General features: G+C 29.1%; 1 protein-coding gene across 2 annotated transcripts in view; it reads right to left on the bottom strand.

Moving 5' to 3' along the window:
- LOC107454979 (myosin-VIIa ck) overlaps window positions 1-6,410 on the bottom strand; it is a 77,907-nt gene extending 71,497 nt beyond the window's left edge. Inside the window, exon 1 of one of the 2 annotated variants that reach the window (XM_016072360.4) lies at window positions 6,146-6,410. The gene's annotated coding sequence lies outside the window, so the exon portion shown is untranslated. The remainder of the gene's footprint in view (window positions 1-6,145) is intronic. The other variant, XM_016072361.3, reaches the window with a different exon arrangement.
- Window positions 6,411-10,421: the final 4,011 nt, after the last annotated feature.

Below are 10,421 nucleotides of genomic sequence, written 5' to 3'. Positions count from 1 at the left end.
TTTTCTCCCACTTAAACATTAAAAATAGTGCTTTATTTTTACTTCATACCCAAACATAAATATTGTTACAGCAAAATAAATTCTATTAATAAAATGCAATCGCATGCTAATTTTTTTTTTTAAATAAAGGCATAAATGGGTTAAAACATTTTTCGTTAAGTATTCCTTTATTATTATTTAATGATTATATTTTAGCATATGCAACAATATCATTTATTCTATTGGCATTATATCTATGTTAGCGTGGATAACCTAAATCAAGAAAATGTCGACCTTCACCGGCTAATATCAACAATCACATAGTCGCTTCGGTGAATGTCCGAAATATTTGTTATATCCAAATTAATATTAATTTATTCGTTGATATTATTATATTTATTCGATATTTTAATACCTGATGAGAATAGATTAGGAGAAATATCAGTGTTCGGAGTACAGGGCAATTGCAATTACGATTAATTACGAATTGCAATTACGATTAAATGTTTTCACCTTAAATCATCTTTGATCATTTGCTTCATATTTGGATAGTTGCTATTTAGTTACCTCCTCAATTAATAAAATAAATAAATTATAAAACACAAATTTTATAACGTGCCACTCCATTATAAATGTTCTGTAGCATAAGTCTATACTTCCAACCAAATTTTTATACAGAATGGTTTAGACATTAATAATTTTAAAAATTAAAATTATAACAAAAAATATCCAATGTAAGTGCACTAATTTCAAAGACCTATACACCACATTTATTAAATATTAATAAAGGTTTAAAAATGCATTTTATTTGATAAACTTCTGAAACTTTTTGTACATATATAAAAAATTTTAAAAAATTGTGCCTATTAACGCTACAAACAGCGATTTATTTCATGTGACAAATCAACACTATTTTTGCTCTGCGGCTAGAGGTTTCGCTTATAAAAATAAATAAAACAAGAAATCGAATGCTTCACGTGTTTTTCAGAGCGAGAAGCTTTAACAAGGTATTCGTCCCCGCCAAACGAGCTTCAAATGAAAGGATTTAATGGCATTCTCCGCAAGTTCATTTGTATTTGTCCAAAAACATGTCGAAATTATGTAAATTTTTGCCGCAAGTATCTCACTTCGGTTTTTTATTCATTTCTTTTTCAAATCAGGTAACATTTCAGTTGTAGGACCTAGGGCAAAATGTATACAGCATAACTGAATCACAAAATTAAATACTAAATCAGTAACATATATAAGTTATAATTTCGAGAGGTATAGCTGATGGAAAAAAACAATAAAAAAAATCATCTAATTATAACTGTTGCTTGACAAAAATTTATTAATATATTGAGCTTAATAGAAATTTTCACGGCAAGCATTGTATCGTTTTTCCGGCAAAGAACTGAGACAAACTTTACTATAAAATTTATTTAAATTTATTATAATTTTCATAAAAGTATCGTATAATTTTTTCTGTTAAAATCCAAGTCAGGTGGGTCTTTGAAATTAATTCATGCATAGTTTTCAAAACATATTTATGAAAAGGCTAAATTTTCAATTGATATCAGGAATTGTGAAGAACAGATAATAAGTAGCAACCAGAGAAAAAGTTTTCAGTTTAGCTTCTAATTCATTTTTTAGAAAATTGGAATTTTAATAATTAACAAAGAAAATTAAATTCTAAACATATTTCAGCAGTCATAAGTGTGTTATTTAAACGTAAGAGTAGAATAAATATGCAGTACTATTATATAATATATAACATATATTTAGAGTTTTTTTTTTAAATTCTTTTTACTTATATCAAATCCTAATTTTGCATCTTAAGATTTTTCTCCTGTCTCCCAACTAATATTTCACAGAAAAATAAGCAAACTTATTACAAAATTTATACGTTACTTTCTACTTCATTAATGTTTTAAAGAAGGGGAAAATTTTGAAATACATAAACAAATATTTTGGATATAACTAAATATTTTAGATACAAGTAATTAATACCTAAAAAAATTAAGTGAAAAAAAACAAGGATGAAAACCAGAAAAATGATGTGGAAATATAAAAATAAAAATTAGTGAATTAATGCTGTATCAATACTAGTACTTTAAATGAAGCAAATGATGAATTAAAAAATAACCCCCCCCCCTCCCAAAAAAAAAATTATCAGATTAAAAGAAATGAAATTAATATACTTTTTCTTATTTTCATAATTTTATCGAAAAATTCAAAAGCTGTCAAAAGAAAACAAAAAATCAAAAGGTAATTTCCCTAGTTGCTTTCCATGAACGTTACTAGACATCACAGGCAACATTGTATGTGTAGTTTTTAATTTATGCTCAAATGTTTTTGAGTAGTGCCTTTTATGTAATTCGCTCAGATATAAGAGGGTTTTTTATTAAATATATTCTACATTCATACTTATATATACTAAACATAAAAGTACGATCTAATATAAATTGAAAAGTATTGTTACCAAAAAAAATTTGGAAAGTATTACCAAAGGGATTAATAAAAGAAATGGTTAAAAGAACAACTACTTCAGTCACATTTCTGCCTTCCAAATGTATAATGCATTGCATAATGATGATGCTACTGAAATTATTTTCTGTAAAATGTAAAGTATAATGTGTTATGTGATTAGCTTTAATTTATAAAGGTTAATTTTAAAAGTTTTAAATTCATAATTAGCTTTAAATGGAATTTCTAATGAATGGAATTTCTTAAGTTAAGGAATGCAATTTCACAGTTTGAACAAAACTAATTAAAAATTATTTTTTCTAGTTCAGTTGTCATAAAAGAAACGGTGAATAACTGAGTCATTAGAAATTTTGGCTTTCAATTGATATTCTAAACTTTATATTTAAACATGGATTTTTTGCAAAAGGTACAGTATGATGAAAACAGGTATAGTCTATTTAAATAAAATGGAGATATTCTGGTCTATTCTTTTAAAATACTCATTACAGAAATTTTTTTAACAGAAAAATTTATTTTCGCACTCCTTGTCTAAAAATATGTCCATTTTGTAATATTGGAAATATATAATATATATCTGTTGATGTATTTTAACAAACCCTGAAGGACTAACCAGGCATGCAGAAAATTCACAGGGTCTAATATCTAAAACAGTTTTTTTTTTTTTTTTTTTCAATTACTTTGNGTTACAAAAACCATGTCAAAATATTTTTAGTAAGTAAGTAAAGACTGTATTTTGTTACATTTTCTCTTTAAATAAGAGAAAAATTTATTTCATTTTGAAAAATTCTCGATTTAATTAACCCATGTGCTAAAATAATAGAAATCGAAGTATATTGAAATAGTAATATTTTATAACTATACTTTGTTAAGTGACTTTTTTTTACAATTAAAAATTCTGAAGCCAATAATTTATTTAATTAAATCAAAAAATTTCTTAGGGCTGTCTGAGTTTCTCCCGAACCTTGCCCATGCGATCAGACACACGCTACACCCCTGGAGTTTACAATCCAAATAAAACTGCATTAAGTATAATACATATTCCACGTGATTTGTTTTATAGATAAGTAATGTACTAAGCAAAATTTTTAATAGTGTACTTTTTTCTTCTTCATGTATTTAGTTCATTTATATTATATCAGATTAATGAAATATGTTTAATTTCATATGTTTTCTTTCAAAAGTTACAAAGTTAAATTTATAAAACATTAAGTTGATAATTTCAAAGAATAATTTGGTGTGATAATTGCTAAAAAAAATTGTTTGGAAATTTATTCATTCAAGATAAACGTGAAAAAACCCACTTGGTGGACATAAAAGCAGGGTTTTTTCAAGTGGGCCCAATCTGCAAAAACCTGCTGGGTTCTTCTGGGCTGGACCCATGTTGAAGAACCCTGCTCGTGGGCCTGGATGAAATCCTTTACAAAAACTGAAATGTTTTTTAATTTAATGCTTTACAGAAATTAAAAACAACAGACCTTTTTTTTTACACATATTAGACCGGGACTGAAGAACCAGGGGGCAGAAGGGGCCTTAGCCCCCTCACATTTTATAAATGAAGGGACCCAGCCCCTTCTAACATTGTAATTTTTTCACTTGATATTTGTGTAATTAAATTTACAATTAATCGAATTCTTGATTGACATATTGAGAGGTCCAGGTAATTTGGACTCTGCATCTATATATATATACAGGGAGGGATGCGAGAGTCCTCCCCCCCTTTTGAGATACTTCTGCGTTCACTGATATTAGAAATATTCCATGATTTTTTTCTTGCAATTAAGCTTATCACAACTTAAGAAAATAATGATATAAGCCAATAAACATTAAATTTTCAATAAAGATATGCACGAATAAAACAATTTGAAACTTAGTATAAGAATAAAAATTAATATTTCTAAATCAGGTAAATTAGATACAACTTAACAAAAATCTTTTCACAAACAGCTTGCGGCTTTTGAAACGTACACTTTTTATTTTTTAGATGAATTTTGACCAATGTCTCATGAAACAAGAGTTCACACTTGCACATCACTAAGAACATTTAAAAGGGAAACCAGCTTAAAAGGTGCATTTTTACCAAATTAAATATGTAATTCATTATTTATAAATTTTTTCAATCAATAGTTTTAAAATGAATAATACGATTCAGCGAGATGATATCCATAATGGAAGACCAAGCCAAAGAAGATTATGTATGTTATAAAATAGCCACTATACAAGAATTTTTAAATTTATTATGCACAAATAGGAGAATATCTTTTATTTAAGTCATAAAAGAATCGAAGTCATTGAAACGGTTTCATGTAATGAGTCAATGAAAATCAGACTTTTTTTTATTTAAGCAATTAGAAATGATTTAAATAATAATAATACAAATTTTAATAGCATTAATTTAACAGAATATTTTTTAGAAGATGTAGGATAAAATTAAAGTTCAAATATTATAAAATTCATCATAATGAATAATAAGTGCATGTAAGGTCATAAAAACCATAATATTCCATAAAAAATATCAGGGTTTCTGTTACGGTAGCATTTTTGTTGCAAAATTTAAAGAGACTTATCAAAAATTCTAAAATAAAGCAAATTATTGCTTTTTTGCTAAAGCCACACCTAGAAAAACATTTATTAACAAGAGGTAAAAAATTAACACAAACAAATGATGGAAAAAAGGAGAAAAAATAAATAAAAAAAACATTGATTCCTCTAAGAAATTTTATTGTATTAAGGCAGTGGCGTAGTTTTAATGTACATTCGAGGGGGGTTATTGGATATCTCCTTCCAATATATATATATATATATATATATATATAATAACAGCAGACACTAGATCTGTCTCCTATCTAAACCAACTAATAAAACAATTTATAATCAATTAAAAAATAAAAGACCAGCACTAATCCGAAAGACCCATCCATTTGACAACTAAGAACTCTATAACTTTAAATCGATTACTTTTTTCGCTATAAAATTGAATTTTTTAACTGATAAACAATTGACTCAAGCAAAATATCTTACGAAGTCATATCAAACAGAATATCATATACAAAATATCAAATTTTAAATACTTTTTATATTTAAGAAAATTTTCAATATTTTTTACATTTAAGAAAAATTAATTTTAATAACTGTTAATTGCGTTTAAAATCATAGACTAAAAGAAAACCATTTTAATAGCGAAAGTTTTATATTACACATTATCACACACATTAAATTAAAAAATAAAATACAAAAATTACAGCACAACTTAGTATGTTAATTTAAATGTCCCTTTGCATAACTTCACTGTAGAAAATACATATTTTGAAAATTAGATATTAGTAGCCGGGATTTTACAGAAAGATAATATAATAAAATTTAATTTAAAAAAGATCGTAAACTCTTCAGATATTGAATACCTTAATTAAAAAACATTAATTTTGAAACATTGAGATGAAAATGTATAGGGAGGATATCATGACACACAACTTTAACATCGCAAAATGAAGTATCGCATAAATATTTCATAAATAAAACTGATTTTTCTCATAGAAAAAACTCTACATAAACAATTTTAATTTTCAACGTACACAAATCACGAATTTTTCATGTACAAGGTGATCGAACCAAAAAAATTTATATTAAGTGATCGACAGGTAAGGCATCCGGCAAAAAAAACACGTATACAAGCTATTGACAAGTTGTTGCAACGTCAACTTACCGGTCAACTTTTTCAATTTTAAAACAGAACCAATATATTTACATCCACAGATAACTTAATGTAGCAAGAGTTTGTCATCATACAATTTAAATCCATTAAAAACGATGAAAATTATCACATTCTTCCATTCTAAACGTATTTACATTTATTATACACACAACAGAAATGTCAAGTCTACCTCGATACCTGTCTAGCAGGTGCGACTCGATTCCTCTCAGGTAGAACCAGATGTTGATGTTTTGAGAAGTCATGTCAAGACCGGAGCGGGAGAGGGATGGGTAGATTTACTTATTTCAAATTAACTACAAAATATTGCAAGAGATGGCGCTAAAACATTTTCGTACATTTTGTACAGAAATATACTATTGATAATGGGAAATGATAATAAAAGTTAACTTCTACTTTCACTCAAAACTTTATTCGGAATTGTAAATAACATACATAGTGTAATGATTAGATTATCTCAATAAAATATATGAGGAGTGTATAAGATGAAAATATGATCCTAATAGTTGAAAGAAAAGACGGATTGAACTTTTAGATTTTGTATCTATTTTAAAAAAAACTCGTTTACTCAATAAATGATAGACAAATATAAGTATGAGAGTTTTTTTTCTTATGTAGTATATTAGTTAACTAATTAAGTTAAAATTATGTAGCATAATAGATAACATTTAAAAACTTTAATTTGAAAGGTATAAAAATGTTTACTTCCTTATGGTTGGTTGACTCACTATGTGAATAATTAACTTAACAAGAAAAAATTTAGAAAACTTCCGGTGTATTCCTCCGCTTATGTTATGCTTGCGAGGCGATGTGTGAGCAAGATTAATAAACTGTAGTAAACATAGCTCTGAAGGAAAAGAGCCGTGAAAGTTTCAGAAAATATTTTTGATAATTAAATGCAAAAAATATAATGGAGGGAGGAAATTTTATAGTACATTCGCATACAACTGAGCAGAATAGAAAAGGGAAAGGAAGATAGTCAAAATATGGAACCGGTCTTCTCCCCAGATGGGGTATTCGAGTGTTGCTATGGCGAATAACGTTTCTGGAGGAGGGAACTGACTGACAGTCGTTCGAGATTGAAAAAATGCTTCCTAGTCTGGCATCTTCCACGGCCAAGAACGAGTAGTTCAGTGCCTGCAGTTAGAAAAAAAGATAATCTATACAAAGAACACACAAAGAAAGAGGTTGTCAAGTGAAAATGAGTAAAACTTAACCAACCTGTTACTCTGTTACTGCTCAGCTTCGGAAGCCATTGACTATCGAAATGGGCTGTATGACGCGTAGACCCGAACTCTCTACATATAGCAACACTTTGCATGTTTTCACCATTAGCGTGTGAGGAGTCATAGGAGAAGGAAGTACGTCAGTATCTCTTTTGATTTTCAAATATATTAAAAGCTTTTAAGTTAGGAAAGTATATGAAATTGAAAACTACTTTGAATATATTCTAAAAGAAAGAGTCGTGGAAATTATAAAAAAATATTTGTGACAATTAAATACGAAAAATATTAAGAAAGGGAAAATATCTTAGTACATTCCTATAAAACTGAGAAAAGGGGGAGGGTTAAGACATAAAACCGGTCTCCTCTCCAGATGGCGTATTCGAGCGTTACGATCGCGAATATTTAGTCTGGATATTTTGAACATTGGTGGCGTAGTTTTCGTTACGTAATTTATTGCACCTGTGTTGTAACTGTTAATGATTTTGTAGCCAAATCAATTAGTCAACAAATCCAATTTGTAAGTGTACAGCTAATTAACATTAAAACTACTGTAAATATATGCTTGTAGAAAGTTTGTCTTACTTCCGAGCAGTTAAATATTTATTTACGTATATTTCTCGAGTGCCCTTATCGCTCTAACATGAATCATATCTCTGGGGCGGAATAAGGAAGTATCCCATTTAATCTGAATTTATGTTAGTAATGTAGTAGTAGTTTATTTACGTGACACTAAAGTTGCATAGTGGGCTATTGGGGACTGTCTGGGAAACATCTCTGAGGATGATCTGAAGACATGCCATCAGAATTTTGACCCTCTGCGGAGGATATGGCTTCCCCGATATGTGCCAAACCAAAGTGCGTAAAGTTGAGCCCTTTGGAAATCGAAAGACAAGTGGAGCTCTTCGCAAATCTGAATTAATTTATTGAGCTATAATTTCTGGGTTTTAATCAATGGATAAGTACTTCGCTTTGTTTCTTTCCTGAACTGGAGTATTATGTAGTTTACTGTTTTCAATACCGAAAAGTAAGTCACTTTTCAATTTTGTAAACGTAAGGTAGACATCTTGGTTGGCTGGAGAAACGGATGACTCTTTTTAGACCTAAACCATACGAAGGGTTCAAAAAATTAATTATGGCTAATATAATGTCCAACTCATATTCTCCAAAAATACCAATTGTTAATAAAATTTGCCACGGAATATGGAGTAATAAGTAACACTATCTTTGTTGAACCCCAACGAACGGGTAATCCAGCATTCCCAAGTCAAAACCAGCTAAACTTAAAAAAGAACTGGATTTAAAAGTCTAATTGAATATTTGAAATTTACAAGCCATAAAAAAATTCTTTTGGGCGTAAATGTACTGCCTACCACTATCAACTCATCCTCAATACACTTGCGATCTTAAACGAACACCTGTCCACCAAATTTATATTAAAAGGAATAGAACCAGAAATATCCCTAGAATCTTGAGCTACCGAAGTAAAAGCTAATTCTTGCTTACAAGTTCTTGAACTAATTTGGTTCACCAAAAGAGGTTCAAATAGAACACAAACAACTACTGTCCTGGTTAGCATTCTCGGACATATTGTACCCGAAGAAATAACAATTCGGTATTGTTTGTCTAAAATAAGTACTCCTCTAGACATTTATCTGGACCTGCGGCGGTGACTATGATAACGAGATATGACTATTTCAAGTAGGGGTGCGGGGTCACTGTTTAGGAGTGGTTTCGGCTGGTGTCGGAGAGAGAAGGGGGATCTCTTTCTTCGATCTATTGTGTTAGCCCTAGAGTTAAGAGAAATAAGCATTCGCCCCTGAAACATCGTTTAGGGCTTTCGATTCCTTTTTTTTAAATCTTTCCGCTTTTTCACAAGCTTCAGTTATGGAAAAAATTTTCAACAAATTACTTTTGTAGTAATTTTTTTCTATTTTTCATCTTTTAACTTTTTTGAATTTTGAAAAATGCCTTTTAAATTTAAGAAATTTGAAGTTTTAAAATCAGCACTATAACTAACGCATTATAAACAAGAAGCTTTTTAATAACTAACATTTTCAAAATTTCCGGAAATCTTTCATTAATTATTAAATTTAATAACTTGAATAAATTGTGCTTTTTTATGTGTCAGTTCTCTTCAGATTTTCATCAATACAATTTGTCCACATGTTATGACATGTTGAAATTGTTATTTCTATGAATAGTGATTGATAAATAGGAGAATTAATCAGTAAGGAAATTATATAAAATTGTTTAGAGCAGTTCAATGTTTTATTAATAAATAACTCTATAAATTTATTATACATTGTAAATTGGTTAAGAAAGAAAGAAAAATAAAAATAAATTTGCTAATAAAAAATTGTTGTACTTAGCTTAAACAGACAATACTAGATCTACGACATTACGCTATTTATCGACAGCCTGCTTAAAATGCATGCATTTCGATCACCCAACACGAACTTGTGATCGGGAAAAGGAATGAACCCGATGTAGGCAACCTTCAGAACATGGATCCACTAAACACGACTCTCTAAAGTTCACTGCAGCAGTACGATGCGCTCGGCGTGATTTCAATCAGCAAATCAAGAATTAGCTACCTTTCTAACTACAATGATTACCCTGGCTATAAAAGAGCAGGTTCAGCAGATAGCTCAGATCAGTGGCGTACGCAGAATTTTTTCAAGGGGGGTGTTCATAATTTTCTGAAATTACTAAAAGAAATTCGAGTATGTAAGAAAGCACTATTATTTCCCTAATTTAGACAGCTAACAATTTTGAATTCTTATTTAGACAGCATTGTTTAGTTAAATTTTGATTTGATTTTATAAGTTTAAGAACTTGGTCTGGTGTAATATCTTCTTGCATGTAATATCTTCTGAAAATAGTCCAATGTCATATGTGTGGGAAGTAACACTTTGAGGGCCACTTTCACATTCATCAGATTTTGTTATGCTAGAAACGTTTTCTTCAACGGAAGTATCACATTTCTGTACAACAGAAAAACTTACATTGGTACTAGATGCTGTCACCTCACTAATTTCAGGTCG

Source organism: Parasteatoda tepidariorum, chromosome X2, assembly GCF_043381705.1.
Source record: "Parasteatoda tepidariorum isolate YZ-2023 chromosome X2, CAS_Ptep_4.0, whole genome shotgun sequence".
In the NCBI taxonomy this organism is placed as follows: Eukaryota; Metazoa; Arthropoda; class Arachnida; order Araneae; family Theridiidae; genus Parasteatoda; species Parasteatoda tepidariorum.
The sequence above is the reverse complement of the archived record's forward strand: the minus strand, read 5'-3'. Positions and strand labels throughout refer to the sequence as shown.